The sequence below is a fragment of the Trachypithecus francoisi genome, unplaced genomic scaffold (genome assembly GCF_009764315.1).
Source record: "Trachypithecus francoisi isolate TF-2019V2 unplaced genomic scaffold, Tfra_2.0 Lachesis_group20, whole genome shotgun sequence".
Classification (NCBI taxonomy): Eukaryota; Metazoa; Chordata; class Mammalia; order Primates; family Cercopithecidae; genus Trachypithecus; species Trachypithecus francoisi.
This window is the reverse complement of record NW_022681466.1, coordinates 54703250-54719295: the sequence shown is the minus strand read 5'-3', so window position 1 is coordinate 54719295 and position 16046 is coordinate 54703250. Positions and strand designations below refer to the sequence as shown.

At 48.9% G+C, this 16046-nt stretch overlaps 1 protein-coding gene across 7 annotated transcripts in view; it reads left to right on the top strand.

Annotated features, from left to right (window-relative positions):
• The window catches only part of FAM222B (family with sequence similarity 222 member B), a 114968-nt gene that overhangs the window by 3119 nt on the left and 95803 nt on the right, over positions 1-16046 (top strand). For 3 of the 7 annotated variants that reach the window (XM_033181855.1, XM_033181847.1, XM_033181854.1), the window contains exon 1: positions 10971-11451. The exons of 1 other annotated variant lie outside the window; for it this stretch is intronic. The gene's annotated coding sequence lies outside the window, so the exon portion shown is untranslated. Of the gene's footprint in view, positions 1-10969; positions 11452-11702; positions 11823-16046 lie in introns of those variants that run through there. 3 more of the 7 variants (XM_033181850.1, XM_033181848.1, XM_033181846.1) reach the window with 2 other exon arrangements.

The following is a 16046-nucleotide window of genomic DNA, read 5'->3' as shown; positions in this document are numbered from 1 at the left end:
GGATGAGTCACCATGCCTAGCCTAATTTCTGTATTTTTTATAGAGACAGGCTCTCACCATGTTGCCCAGGCTGGTGGTCTTCTTCTTCTCCTTCTCCTTCTCCTTCTCCTTCTTCTTCTTCTTCTTCTTCTTCTTCTTTTCTTCTTCTTCTTTTCTTCTTTCTTCTTTCTTCTTCTTCTTCTTTCTTCTTCTTCTTCTTCTTCTTCTTCTTCTTTTCCTCTTATTTCTCTCTTCCTTTCTTCTTCCTCTTCCTCTTCTTCTTCTTCTTTCTTCTTTTCTTCTTCTTCTTCCTTTCTTCCTCTTCTTCTTCTCCTCTTTCTTCTCTATCCTTCTCCTTCTTTCCTTCTTTCTTCTCCTTCTTTCTTCTCCTTCTTCTTCTTCTTTCTTCTCCTTCTTTCTTCTCCTTCTTCTTCCTTCTTCTTCTTCCTCCTCCTCCTCCTCCTTCTTCTTCTTCTTCTCTTTCTTCTCCTTCTTCTCCTTCTCCTTCTCCTCCTTCTTTCTTCTCCTTCTTCTTCTCCTTCTTCTTCCTCCTTCTTCTTCCTCCTTCTTCTTCCTCCTTCTTCTTCCTCTTCTTCCTCTTCCTCCTCCTCCTCCTCCTCTTCCTCTTCCTCCTCTTCTTCTTCTCTTTCTTCTTCTTCTTCTTCTTCTTCTTCTTTTTCTCTTCTTCTTCTCTTCTTCTTCTCTTATTCTTCTCTTCTTCTTTCTTCTCTTCTTCTTCTTCTTTTCTTCTTCTTTTCCCCTTCGTCCCCTTCTTCCTCCTTCTTCTTTCCTTCTTCTTTCCTTCTTCTTTCCTTCCTCTTTCCTTCCTTTTTCCTTCCTCTTTCCTCTTTCTTCTTTCTTCTCTTCTTCTTCTTCTTTCTTCTTCCTCTTCCTCCTCCTCCTCCTCCTCCTCCTCTTCTTCTTCTTCTTCTTCTTCTTCTTCTTCCTTTCTTCTTTCTTCTTTTTTTTTTTTTTGAGACTCCCAGGCTGGAGTGAAATGGCACAATCTCATCTCACTGCAACCTTTGTCTCCCGGGTTCAAGCGATTTTCCTGCCTCAGGCTCCCAAGTAGCTGGGGTTATAGTCTTCTGCCACCACACCTGGCTAATTTTTTTGTATTTTTAGTAGAGATGGAGTTTCACCAGGTTGGCCAGGCTGGTCTCGAACTCCTGACCTCAGGTGATCCACCTGCCTCAGCCTCCCAAAGTGCTGGGATTACATGTGTGAGCCACCGTGCCTGGCTTGGCCCAGGCTGGTCTTGAACTCCTGGGCTCAAGTGAGCCACCTCCTTTGGTCTCCCAAAGTGCTGAGATTACAGTTGTTAGCTACTGCCCCTAGCCTTGGAACACTTTTTTTTTTGAGATGGAGTCTCCCTCTGTTACCCAGGCTGGAGTGCAGTGGTGCGATCTCAGTTCACTGCAACTTCCACCTCCCGGGTTCAAGCAATTCTTCTGCCTCAGCCTCTTGAGTACCTGGGATTACAGGTGTACCCCACCAAGCCCGGCTAATTTTTGTAGTTTTAGTAGAGACAGGGTTTCACCATATTGGCCAGGTTTGTCTCAAACTCCTAACCTTGTGATCCGCCCGCCTTGGCCTCCTAAAGCGTTGGGATTACAGGCGTGAGCCACCACGCCTGGTGGAACATTTAAAAAAAATCTTTGATTTTTATAGAAAGAACCTGTTCAAAACTTGCCAGACACTGCACACGAGAAGTTTCCAGAACCACAATGATGAAAAAAACTAAAACTGACAGAAGAAAACAGGCAAACAAGACTGACAAACAGAACAAACAGAACAAAAATACCCCAGGCTAAACTGTCTCAAAATCAAGGTCCCAGTTGACCAGAGGATTCTAAAGAAACTCATGTGGGCCGGGTGCGGTGGCTCAACCCTGTAATCCCAGCACTTTGGGAGGCCGAGACGGGCGGATCACAAGGTCAGGAGATCGAGACCATCCTGGCGAACACGGTGAAACCCCGTCTCTACTAAAAAATACAAAAACTAGCCGGGCGAGGTGGCGGGCGCCTGTAGTCCCAGCTACTCGGGAGGCTGAGGCAGGAGAATGGCATAAACCCGGGAGGCGGAGCTTGCAGTGAGCTGAGATCCGGCCACTGCACTCCAGCCTGGGTGGCAGAGCAAGACTCCGTCTCAAAAAAAAAAAAAAAAAAAAAGAAACTCATGTGGCCAAGAGTAAGGAGCCCCAATGCCTGAGCAAGTACCCAGAGTGGAAGGAAAAAAAATTCAGATATTCAAACCACAATCCCTGCCCACTGGCCCCTCATGCTGTCAAGAGTGAGGCAGAGGGCTTCACAGCTTTATGGGGCAGAGAAGAGAGTGATGACAATAACTTGAATAATGGGAGGAGGGGGATTTCTTTTTTTTTTTGAGACAGAGTTTCACTCTTGTTGGCCAGGTTGGAGTGCAATGGCAAGACCTCGGCTCACTGCAACCTCCGCCTCCTGGGTTCTACGTGATTCTCCTGCCTTAGCCTCCTGAGTAGTTGGGATTACAGGCATGTGCCAGCATGCCTGGCTAATTTTTTGGATTTTTAGTAGAGACGGGGGTTTCTCCATGTTGGTCAGGCTGGTCTCGAACTCCCAATCTCAGGTGATCTGCCCTCCTCGGCCTCCCAAAGTGCTGGGATTTACAGGTATGAGCCACTGGGATTTACAGGTATGAACCTGCGCCTGGTGAGGAGGGGAATTTTTATATTTCAACTTTTTTTTTCTCTTCCCTTATAGGGGAAGAGGAGAGAGTGGTAGCTTGAAGTTAAGGAGAAAATAGTGATTTTTTTTCTTCTTCTTTAATGTAGAAAACATCTAGGAATGGCAGACTGTCATGAAAAAAATGCCAATTTGGCCAATTCCTAAAGGGAGGTGGGCGTTGTTATGAGAGGTACTAGCCTTGGGTGTTGCAGCCTCTTGGAAGAAAATACTCTAGATACAAATATTTGGGGGTGAGAGAGTAGAAGGGGGGCCAGAATGGGGAACCCTTAAGTGGTACCAAAATTAGCTGCCGCCTGCTCCCGGCTGGTGAGTTCCTGGGGTGTAGAGAGTAGCAGGGAAGGAATTGGGGTCAAAGAGAAAATAGAGATGCTGATTAAAAAAATAAAAAAACTCTACTCAAGGCTCCATGGCCCTGGGTCTGAAGAGTAGAAAACCGCTAAGTGTCAATTACAGTGCTTTCTTGAGTCATCCCCCACTGAACCTGAGCTCAGTTCTGGTGGGGAATCAATGCTGCCTGGACTGGGGGTATGGGCTGGTGGCCCAGTCTAGACTCTTGGCTCCCAGGGGAGAGGGGAAGGGGGCGTCCCCTGCTGGAGACTATATATATGACAACAACATATATTCCTGTATTTGAACCACTGTGGGTCTTCTGAGCCATTTCCCTACTTGAATTTCTTTTTTTTCTTTCTTTGAGGCAGAGTCTTGCTCTGTCACCCAGGCTAGAGTGCAGTGGCCCGATCTCGGCTCACTGCAACCTCTGCCTCCCTGGCGGTTCTTCTGCCAGGGCGATTCAAGTGATTCTCTTGCCTCAACCTCCCAAGCAACTGGGATTACAGGCACCCACCACCACACCAGCTAATTTTTTTTATTTTTAGTAGAGACAAAGTTTTACCATCTTGGCCAGGCTGGTCTTGAACTCCTGACCTCGTGATCCACCTTCCTCGGCGTCCCAAAGTGCTGGGTTTACAGGCGTGAGCCACTGTGCCCAGGCCCCTACTTGAATTTCTTACCAAGGGCAGAATAGTGGATTTTTGCCACTAATTTTGCCTGCCAATCATTAATTCATTATGTACAATATAGTTATCCATAGAAACACCCCTACTCCAAACTCAGACCATGTGGTTGGATGAGGCTTACTCCAGGCAGGGAGCACACAACCCAGAACCAACTCAATCAGCATATAACATTCTCTTGCCCATGATGATTGTTTTAGGGATGGGCACATAACCCAGGGAGATAAAAGGTACAAGGAGAATTTTGCTTCTTTCCCACTGGAGCTGGATGTAAGAAGACATAATATCTGGAGCTGCTGTAGTCATGTCGATACCAGAAGGGGAGAGCCAACCCAGAGAAAGATGTCATTTATTCACTCACTCAACAAAAATCTATTGAGTACTTGCTATGTGCCAGACACTGTTCTAGGGCTTAAGTCACCCACTTCAGCCTTCCAAAGTGCTGGGATTTCAGATGTGAGCCAACATGCGCAGACCCCATCTGCTTCTCTCTCCTCCATCTTCACTACACTATTGTGTTTTTCTTTAATTAATTAATTTATTTATTTTTGAGATGGATTCTTGCTCTGTTGCCCAGGCTGAAGTGCAGTGGCACAATCTCGGCTCACTGCAACCTCCACTTCCCAGATTCAAGCAATTCTCCTGCCTTAGCCTCCAGAGTAGGTGGGATTACAGGCGTACACCACAATGCTTGGCTAATTTTTTGTATTTTTAGTACAGACGGGGTTTCTCCATGTTGGCCAAACTTGCCTCGAACTCCTGACCTTGTGATCCGCCTGCCTCAGCCTCCCAAAGTGCTGGGATTATGGGCATGAACCACCACGCACAGCCCACTACACTATTTTAGTAAGAAAGATAAAGTTACACCTTGTAACTTGGGGTCAGGGAAGTTTTAGATTTTTTCTTTTTCCTTTTTTTTTTTTCTTTTGAGACGGAATCTCTCTCTGTCATTCAGGCTGGAGTGCAGTGGCACTATCTCAACTCACTGCAACCTCTGCCTCCGGGGTTCAAGTGATTTTCCTGCCTCAGCCTCCCGAGTAACAGGGATCACAGGCATGTTCCACTACACCCGGCTAATTTTGTATTTTTAGCAGAGATGGGGTTTCTCCATGTTGGTCAGGCTGGTCTCAAACTCCCAACCTCAGGTGATCCACCCACCTTGGCCTCCCAAACTGCTGGGATTATAGGTGTCAGACACCATGCCCGGCGCTAATTTTTTTTTTTTTTTTTTTTTTTGAGACGGAGTCTTGCTCTGTCGCCCAAGCTGGAGTGCAGTGGCCGGATCTCAGCTCACTGCAAGCTCCGCCTCCCGGGTTCACGCCATTCTCCTGCCTCAGCCTCCCGAGTAGCTGGGACTACAGGCGCCCGCCACCTCGCCCGTCTAGTTTTTTTTTGTACTTTTTAGTAGAGACGGGGTTTCACCGTGTTAGCCAGGATGGTCTCGATCTCCTGACCTTGTGATCCACCCGCCTTGGCCTCCCAAAGTGCTGGGATTACAGGCTTGAGACACCGCGCCCAGCCTTTTTTTTTTTTTTGAGACGGACTCCCACTCTGTCGCCCAGGCTGGAGTGCAGTGGCGCAATCTCCACTCAGTGCAAGCTCCGCCTCCCGGGTTCACACCATTCTCCTGCCTCAGCCTCCCGTGTAGCTGGGACTATAGATCGCCTGCCACCGCACCCGGCTAATTTTTGTATTTTTAGTAGAGACGGGGTTTCGCCGTGTTAGCCAGGATGGTCTCGATCTCCTGACCTCATGATCCGCCCATCTTGGCCTCCCAAACTGCTGGGATTACAGGCGTGAGCCACCGCGCCCGGCTAATTTTTAAATCTTTTGCAGAGACAGAGTCTCACTATGTTGCCCAGGCTGGTCACAAACTCCTGGCCTCAAATGATCCTCTGCCTCGGCCTCCTCAAGTGCTGAGTTTACAGGCATGAGACACCATGCCTGGCCTTTCCTCAGATATTTTTGTTCTTCAGTTGGTTGAATTCCTAGATGCTGAACCCTTGGATATTGAGGGCCAATACTGAGCAGGAGAGGGCTGTGGGGTTAGTAGAGGATTTTCTTTTCTTTTTTAAGAGGAAAATTTTATTCTTCTTGAGATGGAGTCTGGCTCCCCTAGGCTGGAGTGCAATGGTTGAATCTCACTGCAACCTCTGCCTCCCAGACTCCAGCAATCCTCCCTCTTCAGCCTCCCAAGTAGCTGGGACTACAGACACAGGCCACCACACTTGGCTAATTTTTTGGTAAATTTTTTGTACAGATGGGGTTTCACCATGTGACCCGGGTTGGTCTCGAACTCTGCCTACTCAGCCTCCCAAAGTGCTGAGATTACAGGCATGAGTCACTGTACCTGGCCTGAACATTTTTTTTTTTTTTAATTAAAATAATTTTTTTGAGACACAGCCTCACTCTGTTGCCTGGGCTGGAGTGTAGTGGAGTGTAGTCTAGGCTCACTGCAACCTCTGCCTCCAGGGTTCAAGTAATTCTCCCACCTCAGCCTCCCAAGTAGCTGGCATCACAGGTGTGCACCACTACATCTGGCTAATTTGTATTTTTGGTAGAGACGGGGGTTTCACCATGTTGGTCAGGCTGGTCTCGAACTCCTGACCTCGTGATCCGCCCACCTCGGCCTCCCAAAGTGCTGGGATTACAGGCGTGAGCCACCATGGCTGGCCCTTATTTATTTATTTATTTTTCTTTTTGAGACAGCGCCTTGCTCTGTCACCCAGGCTGGATTGCAGTGACGCAATCTCAGCTCACTACAACCTCCACCTCCCGGGTTCAATTGATCTTCCCACCTCAGCCCCCTGAGTAGCTGGGATTACAGGTATCCAACATCATGCCTGGCTAAATTTTGTATTTTTGTAGAGATGAGGTTTCACCATGTTCGCCAGGCTGGTCTTGAACTCCTGATCTCAGGTGATCCGCCCACCTCGGCCTCCCAAAGTGCTGGGATTACAGGTGTGAGCAACCACACCCAGCCTATTTATTTATGTATTTTGAGAGGGAGTCTCACTCTGTCACCCAGGTTGGAGTGCAGTGGTGTGATCTTGGTCCACTGCAACCTCCTCCTTCTGGGTTCAGGCAATTCTCCTACCTCAGCTTCCCAAGTAGCTGGGATTACAGGCATGAGCCACCATGCCCAGCTTTTTTTTTTTTTTTTTTTTTTTGAGACGGAGTTTCGCTCTTGTTGCCCGGATGGAGTGCAATGGCGCAATCTTGGCTCACTGCAACCTCCACCTCCCAGGTTCAAGCGATTCTCCTGCCTCAGACTCCTGAGTAACTGGGATTACAGGTATGCGCCACCATGCCTGGCTAATTTTGTATTTTTAGTTGAGATGGGGTTTCTCCATGTTGATAAGGCTGGTCTCGAGCTCCCGACCTCAGGTGATCTGCCCCTACTCGGCCTCCCAATGTGCTGATATTACAGGCGTGAGCCACCATGCCCGGCCTTAATTTTTATTTTTATTTATCTATTATTATTATTATTATTATTATTTGAGACAGAGTCTCCCTCTGTCGTCCAGGCTGGAGTGCAGTGGCATGATCTCGGCTCACTGCAACCCCCGCCTCCTGGGTTCACGCCATTCTCCTGCCTCAGCCTCCCGAGTAGCTGGGACTACAGGCACATGCCACCACACCCGGCTTATTTTTTGTATTTTTAGTAGAGATGGGGTTTCACCGTGTTAGCCAGAATGGTCTCAAATCTCCTGACCTCATGATCTGCCCACCTCGGCTTTCCAAAGTGCTGGGATTACAGAGATGAGCTACCGTGCCCGACCTATTTATTTATTTTTTCTTTCTTTCCTTTTTTTTTTTTTTTGAGATGGAGTCTCGCTCCGTCACCCAGGCTGGAGTGCAGTAGGGCAATCTCGGCTCACTGCAAACTCCGCCTCCCGGGTTCATGCCATTCTCCTCCCTCGACCTCCCGTTGTAGCTGGGACTACAGGCGCTCACCACCACGCCCAGCTAATTTTCTTTTTTTTTTTTTTGAGACGGAGTCTCGCTCTGTCGCCCAGGCTAGAGTGCAGTGGCACCATCTCGGCTCACTGCAAGCTTTGCCTCCTGGCTTCACTCCATTCTCCTGCCTTAGCCTCCCGAGTAGCTGGGATTACAGGCGCCCACCACCATGCCCAGCTAATTTTTGTATTTTTAGTAGAGATGGGGTTTCACTGTGTTAGCCAGGATGGTCTCGATATCCTGACCTTGTGATCCACCTGCCTTGGCCTCCCAAAGTGCTGGGATTAAAGACATGAGCCACTGTGCCCGGCCCTATTTATTTTTTTAATTGAAATGGAGTCTCACTCTGTTATCCAGGCTGGAGTGCAGTGGTGCGATCTCAGCTCATTGCAACCTCCCTTCTGGGTTCAAGCAATTCTCGTGCCTCAGCCTCCTGAGTAGCTGGGACTACAGGTGCCCGCCACCATGCCTGGATAGGTTTTTGTATTTTTTCTTTTTTTTTTTTTTTTTTTTTTTTTGAGACGGAGTCTCGCGCTGTCACCCAGGGCGGAGTGCTGTGGCCGGATCTCAGCTCAGTGCAAGCTCCGCCTCCCGGGTTCACGCCATTCTCCTGTCTCAGCCTCCCGAGTAGCTGGGACTACAGGCGCCGCCACCTCGCCCGGCTAGTTTTTTGTAGTTTTTAGTAGAGACGGGGTTTCACCGTGTTAGTCAGGATGGTCTCGATCTCCTGACCTCGTGATCCGCCCGTCTCGGCCTCCCAAAGTGCTAGGATTACAGGCTTGAGCCACCGCGCCCGGCCGTATTTTTTCAATAGAGACAGGTTTTCACCTTGATGGCCAGGCTGGTCTGGAACTCCTGGCCTCAGGTGATCCGCTTGCCTCACCCTACCAATGTGCTGGGTTTACAGGCATGAGCAACTTGCCTGGCCACTATTTAAAAAAATTTTTGTGGCCGGGCGCGGTGGCTCAAGCCTGTAATCCCAGCACTTTGGGAGGCCGAGACGGGCGGATCACGAGGTCAGGAGATCGAGACCATCCTGGCTAACACGGTGAAACCCCGTCTCTACTAAAAAATAAAAAAAAACTAGCCGGGCGAGGTGGCGGGCGCCTGTAGTCCCAGCTACTCGGGAGGCTGAGGCAGGAGAATGGCGTGAACCCGGGAGGCGGAGCTTGCAGTGAGCTGAGATCCGGCCACTGCACTCCAGCCTGGGGACAGAGCGAGACTCCGTCTCAAAAAAAAAAAAAAAAAAAAAAAAAAAAAAAAAAAAAAAATTTGTATAGGTGGGTCTCTCTATGTTGCCCAGGCTGGTCTCTAACTCCTGGGCTCAAGCAATCCTCCCAACCTGGCCTCCCAAAATGTTGGGATTACAAGCATGAGTTACTATGCCCAACTTTATTTTTATTTTTATTTTTTATTTATTATTTTTTGAGATGGAGTCTCGCTCTGTGCCCAGGCTGGAGTGCAGTGGCCGGATCTCAGCTCACTGCAAGCTCCGCCTCCCGGGTTCACGCCATTCTCCTGCCTCAGCCTCCGAGTAGTAGCTGGGACTACAGGCGCCCGCCACCTCGCCCAGCTAGTTTTTTGTATTTTTAGTAGTAGAGACGGGGTTTCACCGTGTTAGTCAGGATGGTCTCGATCTCCTGACCTCGTGATCCACCCGTCTCGGCCTCCCAAAGTGCTGGGATTACAGGCTTGAGCCACCGCGCCCGGCCCTATTTTTATTTTTTTTAACATTCCTCACTGAGCACTCAACTTGTCATCTTTTTTTCTTCTCTTTTTCCCCCTTACGTTATATCTTGGACCTTATGTGTCCAAACTCTGAAGAGAGGAGACTAGCACTGGAGTTGAGAGAGAAAAAAGAGCAGTGGTGATGAGGAGAGAGTTTAGTCCTGTACCTCCTCTTCCCTTTGGTTGCTGTTCATGGCCTGCTGCTTTCAAGTCTGTTTTGTTGAATTCTCAGGACTGGGTTGAGCTTAGTCTCTTGTCAGGCTATGCCAAAGCAGCACAGTAGTCTAGGGACTGTAGTCTAGGGACTGACAGTTGGGCCTCACTGGACTAAAGGTCTGGTTTTCCTTTCCCAGTTTGAAAAAGGGCCAGGCTCACAGTGAGAGCTGGAAAGTAGGGGACTATTTGCCTGCAAATTTCTCAATAGCACACACGCGATGCCTAGAACATTTCTGTCCAATAAACAGCATGTGCTTGATAAACGTAATGAACTTAGCGGTGTCCCCAGTGCATTCTAGGTGAGGTCACCTTCTTGACAAGGTCCCCAGGACTTCATTGCACCTCCTGGCTAGTAGCGTATTCTAGGATGGCAAAGCTGCCTTTACATAATTACTCCCGATACATTCTAGACACAATCATCTTCTTGAAAGAGACCCAGGCCGGGCGCGGTGGCTCAAGCCTGTAATCCCAGCACTTTGGGAGGCCGAGACGGGCGGATCACGAGGTCAAGCGATCGAGACCATCCTGGCTAACACGGTGAAACCCCGTCTCTACTAAAAAAAATACAAAAAACTAGCCGGGCGAGGTGGCGGGCGCCTGTAGTCCCAGCTACTCGGGAGGCTGAGGCAGGAGAATGGCGTAAACCCGGGAGGCGGAGCTTGCAGTGAGCTGAGACCCGGCCACTGCACTCCAGCCTGGGCGACAGAGCGAGACTCCGTCTAAAAAAAAAAAAAAAGAAAGAAAAAAAAGAAAGAGACCCAAATTTGACCAAGCATGGTGGCTTACGCCTGTAATCCCAGCACTTTGGGAGGCCGGGACGGGCGAATCATTTGAGGTCAGGAGTTCGAGACCAGCCTGGCCAACATGGTGAAACCCCGTTTCTACTAAAAATACAAAAATCAGCTGGGTGTGGTGGCGTAAGCCTGTAATCCCAGCTACTCAGGAGGCTGAGGCAGGAGAATCGTTTCAACCCGGGAGGGGGAGGTTGCAATGAGCTGAGATTGCGCCACTGCACTCCAGCCTGGGCAACAAAAGCGAAACTCCGTCTCAAAAAAAAAAAAAAAAAAAAAAAAAAGACCCAGGCCGGGTGCGGTGGCTCATGCTTGTAATCCTAGCACTTTGAAAGGCCGAGGCGGGCGGATCATCTGAGGTTGGGAGTTGGAAACCAGCCTGACCAACATGATAAAACCCGTCTCCACTAAAAATACAAAATTAGGTAGGCGTGGTGGCGCATGCCTGTAATCCCAGCTACTCGGGAGGCTGAGGCAGGAGAATCGCTTGAACCCGGGAGGCGGAGGTTGTTGTAAGCCGAGATCGCGCCATTGCACTCCAGCCTGGACAAGAGGGAAACTTCGTCTCAAAAACAAAACAAAACAAAACCCAATTTATCATCAGTGGTCACCTCAGAGCACCTGAATTCAGTCCTTTAAGTGCAAGTAGGATGCAGAATTCTGGAAGGGCCAGTAAGTGTGTGGCTTCTTGGGGAAGCGCGATCCAAGAGTTTACTAACCTAGGCACTAACCTAACTCCAGAGGCGTACCCTGCGGCAGTCGCCAAATTCTCTAAGCCTCAGAATTCTTCAAGACCAGTGTCATGTCCACTAGAGACCCAGAGATCGAGACCATCAGGCACTGAGGAAGACGCCCCCGGCAGGGGCTGCGCAGGCGCGTGTCGCCCGAAAGGGCCCAGGCGCTCCACGCTGCGCAGGCGCAGGAGCGGCTTTGGCTAGTCCCGACAGCGGCGCCGGTGACTGAGGGGCCGGGACGTGGCGAAGTGGTGGCGGCGGGCGGCAAAGGAGCAGCCATGAGGGCCGGGCCCAGTCACCGACCGTGAGTAGTGGTGGAGGGGGAGTGGACAACGCGTGGGAAGAGGGTAACTTGGCGGAAGGATACATGACTTTGTGGGGTGGGCTCTGACTGTGGGAGACGGAAGGGCGTGGGGGAGGTACAGTTTGAGGTGATGATGGGAGAATTTGGGACACGGGTGGCCAGATGGCCGCAGAGCTGGACAGGTTGGTGGAATGGGAAGGGGTTGCGTGCGGTGGAGTGAAGCAGCCCATTTGTATCATCCCTTTCTCTAGGAGCTTTTGGTCGCCTCTTCTTTTTCGCTTATTTCAGAGAATGATCGCGAGGGGAGGGTGGTGGAGGATGAAAGCTCTATTGGAGCTGAAGAAGCCACCTCTGAACCAGGCAGAGGAAGGGTCGGTATCTTGGAGTAATAGGCTGGTCTGGGTAGAGGATGGGAGTCGGGAGCCCTCTTGAAAGCTGGGAGGGGCCTAGGGAAAAGAGGTAGGGGCTTAGAATCAGGCAGGTTCGAAAGGAAGTCCACCATTGATAAAGCTGCTAGGTAACCTTGGGCAGGTCCCACTTAACCTTTCTGAACACCAGGAAGATGTCATGCTTCAAACGGGCTATTGCAGGCATCACCTATGTAATTGAGATTGTTTATGCAAATTGTGAATTGTAAGTACTATGCTGATGTTAATGTGTCACCAACAATATACTGGAAGTTAGACTTTACCGTTGTTAATGGAATGACTGATTTCTCTGTTAAGGTAAGAAGCATATTGTTTGTAAAACCTCAGTAGACACATATGTGTTTTCTGTATGGGCATAGCAGATCATGTGCAGAACTACCAGTTCTGTAATGTGACGAATTAGCCATCAGACTTCTGTAGGAAAAATACCGTACTCTTTGGCGTTTTTACAAACGGTGTGCAGCCCCTCACCCAAAAGGATGGAGGGCCAATCTGTTAAAATACTTACTGAACATAGCTAACTCAGGTTGCCTTGTAATATAGTTGGCACTAATGTGCTTTAAAGAGTTGAGAAAAGGCCGAGCGCGGTGGCTCATGCCTGTAATCCCAGCACTTTGGGAGGCTGAGGCGGTCAGATCATGAGGTCAGAAGTTCAAGACCAGCCCGGCCAACATAGTGAAATCCCGTCTCTACTAAAAATACAAAAAATTAACCGGGTGTGGTGGCGGGCGCCTGTAATCCCAGCTACTTGGGATGCTGAGGCAGGAAATCACTTGAACCCGTTAGGCGGAGGTTGCGGTGAACCAAGATAGCGCCATTTGCACTCCAGTCCGGGCAACCGTGCGAGACTTTGTCTGGAAAAAAAAAAAAAAGAGTTGTGAAAACTAGTTTGAGGCAAGCTGGGAGGGCTGCCCAGTGAGGGATGTGAAAATACAATTTGTTTGTTTTATTTTATTTTTGAGACAGAGTCTTGCTCTGTTGCACTGTGTCACCAAGCTGGACTGCAGTGGTGTCATCTTGGCTTGCAACAACCTCTGCCTCCCAGGTTCAAGCCATTATCCTGCCTCAGCCTCCCGAGTAGCTGGGATTACAGATGCTCACCACCACGCCTGGCTAATTTTTGTAGTTTTAGTAGAGATGGGGTTTCACCATGTTGGCCAGGCTGGTCTTGATTTCCTCACCTCAGGTGATCCACCCACCTCGGCCTCCCAAAGTGCTGGGATTACAGGCGTGAGCCACTGTGCCTGGCTATTTTGTTATCTTTATTTTCATTTTATTTTATTATAGTTTTTTTTTTTAGGTGAGGAAAGGCGTTGCTCTGTCGCCTAGGCTGGAGGGCAGTGGCGCGAACTTGGCTTACTGCAACCTCTGCCTCCTGGGTGTAAGCAATTCTCCTGCCTCAGCCTCCCTAGTAGCTGGGATTACAGGCACGCGCCACCATACCTGGCTAATTTTTGCATTTTTTTTTAGTACAGTCAGGGTTTCGCCATTGCCGGCCAGGCTGGTCTTGAACTTCTGACCTCAGGTGATCCGCAACTCCCCCCTCCCCAGCCTCCCAAAGTGCTGGGATTACAGGTGTGAACCACTGCGCCTGGCCCATTTTATTATTTTTAAATTATAAAAAGTTTTCCTTTGCAAAGGAGTCTCTGGCTGCTCTGGGGACATGTCTCTATTTTGGAGGTCAGATATGCATATAGCAGCCCTCTAACTCTACTTTTTCTTACGCTGCTTATCAGTGGGATCTCCCAGGTGGAATATCTCAGAAGAGGAACCCAAGAGGTGTCTGGTTTTCCTGAGAGGCTGAAGAAGCACTCCTGAGACGTTTTTTAATGTAGACAAAGCAGAGGACAGTCAAACTATGTGTTTATGGAGAGAGAAAATGGGTTCTTTTTATTTTAATTAATTAATTAATTAATTTATTTTGAGACAGAGTCTCGCTTTGTCGCCTAGGCTGGAGTGCAGTGCGCAATCTCGGCTCACTGCAAGCTCCTCCTCCCGGGTTCATGCCATTCTCCTGCCTCAGCCTCCCGTGTAGCTGGGACTACAGGTGCCCGCCACTGCACCTGGCTAAGTTTTTGTGTTTTTAGTAGAGACGGGGTTTCACTGTGTTAGCCAGGATGGTCTCGATCTCCTGACCTTGTGATCCGCCCATCTTGGTCTCCTGAAGTGCTGGGATTACAGGCGTGAGCCACCGCGCCCAACTTATTTATTTATTTTTTGACACAGAGTCTCACTCTGTCGCCCAGGCTGAAGTGCAGTGGTGTAATCTCGGCTCCATGCAACCTCCACTTCCCGGGTTCAAGCGATTCTCCTGCCTCAGCCTCCAAGTAGTTGTGATTACAGGCGCCCACCACCATGCCCGGCTAGTTTTTGTATTTTTGGTAGAGATGGGGTTTTGCCATTTTGGTCAGGCTGGTCTCGAATTCCTGACCTCGGGTGATCCGCCTGCCTCGGCCTCCCAAAGTGCTGGGATCACAGGCATAAGCTACCAAGCCCAGCGAGAAAATGGTTTCTAAAATAGAGATGAAGACTCCTTTTGAAAGGACATAGACGCTTCAGCTTTGCTGGCTCTGAGGATTGAGACCTTGAACTGTCAAGGCCTTTTGGAAATCAATGAGTGATTTGTCTTTTACCTGAGTAAAGGTAGGGAGGGGCTATACTAGGTTCTTGAAGATTCACAAATAAGAGGAGTGTATTATTTTATAGGAATGGGGAAAATGAACCTGATTGTTTTTAACTTCTGGTAAAATGTGTTTCACTTTTCTTTCTTTCTTTTTTTTTTTTTTTTTAGAGACGGAGTCTTGCTCTGTCGCCCGGGCTGGAGTGCAGTGGCCGGATCTCAGCTCACTGCAAGCTCCGCCTCCCGGGTTTACGCCATTCTCCTGCCTCAGCCTCCGGAGTAGCTGGGACTACAGGCGCCCGCCACCTCGCCCGGCTAGTTTTTGTATTTTTAGTAGAGACGGGGTTTCACCGTGTTAGCCAGGATGGTCTCGATCTCCTGACCTCGTGATCTGCCCGCCTCGGCCTCCCAAAGTGCTGGGATTACAGGCTTGAGCCACCGCGCCCGGCCTCACTTTTCTTTCTTTAATAGTTTTAAAAAGAAAGCATTTGTTACTATTGTGATGGATCATTACAAAAATTTATTCCATCTTTGACTACTATATGCAGTAGAGTATAAAATGTTATACATCAAGTAGAGTATAAAGTGTTGAAGCTGGCCAGCCATCTTATTTTATTTTTTAATAGTTGGACATTTATTTTTAATGTTGGTAATGCATTTTTCCCCCTACTGGAAATTTCCAGCAGTTCAAATAAGCCCATAAATGCCACCCATGTTATGTTAAAATAATAGAGGTTTGTTCAGCTGTGATGAGAATTTCCTGTCCTCCTCTCCTTCTATTCTCTTTCCTATTTGTGGTTACTTTTATGCAGTAAATGACCTTACAAAGTGAGGATTTCTGACCCTGGGAAAGAAAAAGGGGTGGACTAGTATCTTGATTGCCTGTTGTGTGAGAAGTTTTTCCAAAGTGGGACAGGAACTTTGGAGATTTAAGGACTTCCTGTGAATCTCTGACATAGCAGGGGCTAAAATAAATATTTATTGGCTTCTTCTTCTTCTTCTTATTTTTATATTTTGAGACGGAGTCTCGCTGTGTCGCACAGGCTGGAGTGCAGTGGCACGATGTCAGCTTACTACAAGCTCTGCCTCCCGGGTTCTCGCCATTCTCCTGCCTCAGCCTCCCGAGTAGCTGAGACTACAAGCGCCCACCACCATGCCTGGCTAATTCTTTTAGTATTTGTAGTAGAGACAGGGTTTCATTGTGTTAGCCAGGATGGTCTTGATCTCCTGACCTTGTGATCCGCCCGCTTCAGCCTCCCAAAGTGCTGGGATTACAGATGTGAGCCAATGTGCCCTGCCTTGTTTTATTTTATTTAATTTTTTTTTTTTTTTTTGAGACGGGAGTCTTGCTCTGTCGCCCAGGCTGGAGTGCAGTGGCCGGATCTCAGCTCACTGCAAGCTCCGCCTCCCGGGTTTACGCCATTCTCCTGCCTCAGCCTCCCGAGTAGCTGGGACTACAGGCGCCCGCCACCTCACCCGGCTAGTTTTTTTTTTTTTTGTATCTTTTAGTAGAGACGGGGTTTCACCGTGTTAGCCAGGATGGTCTC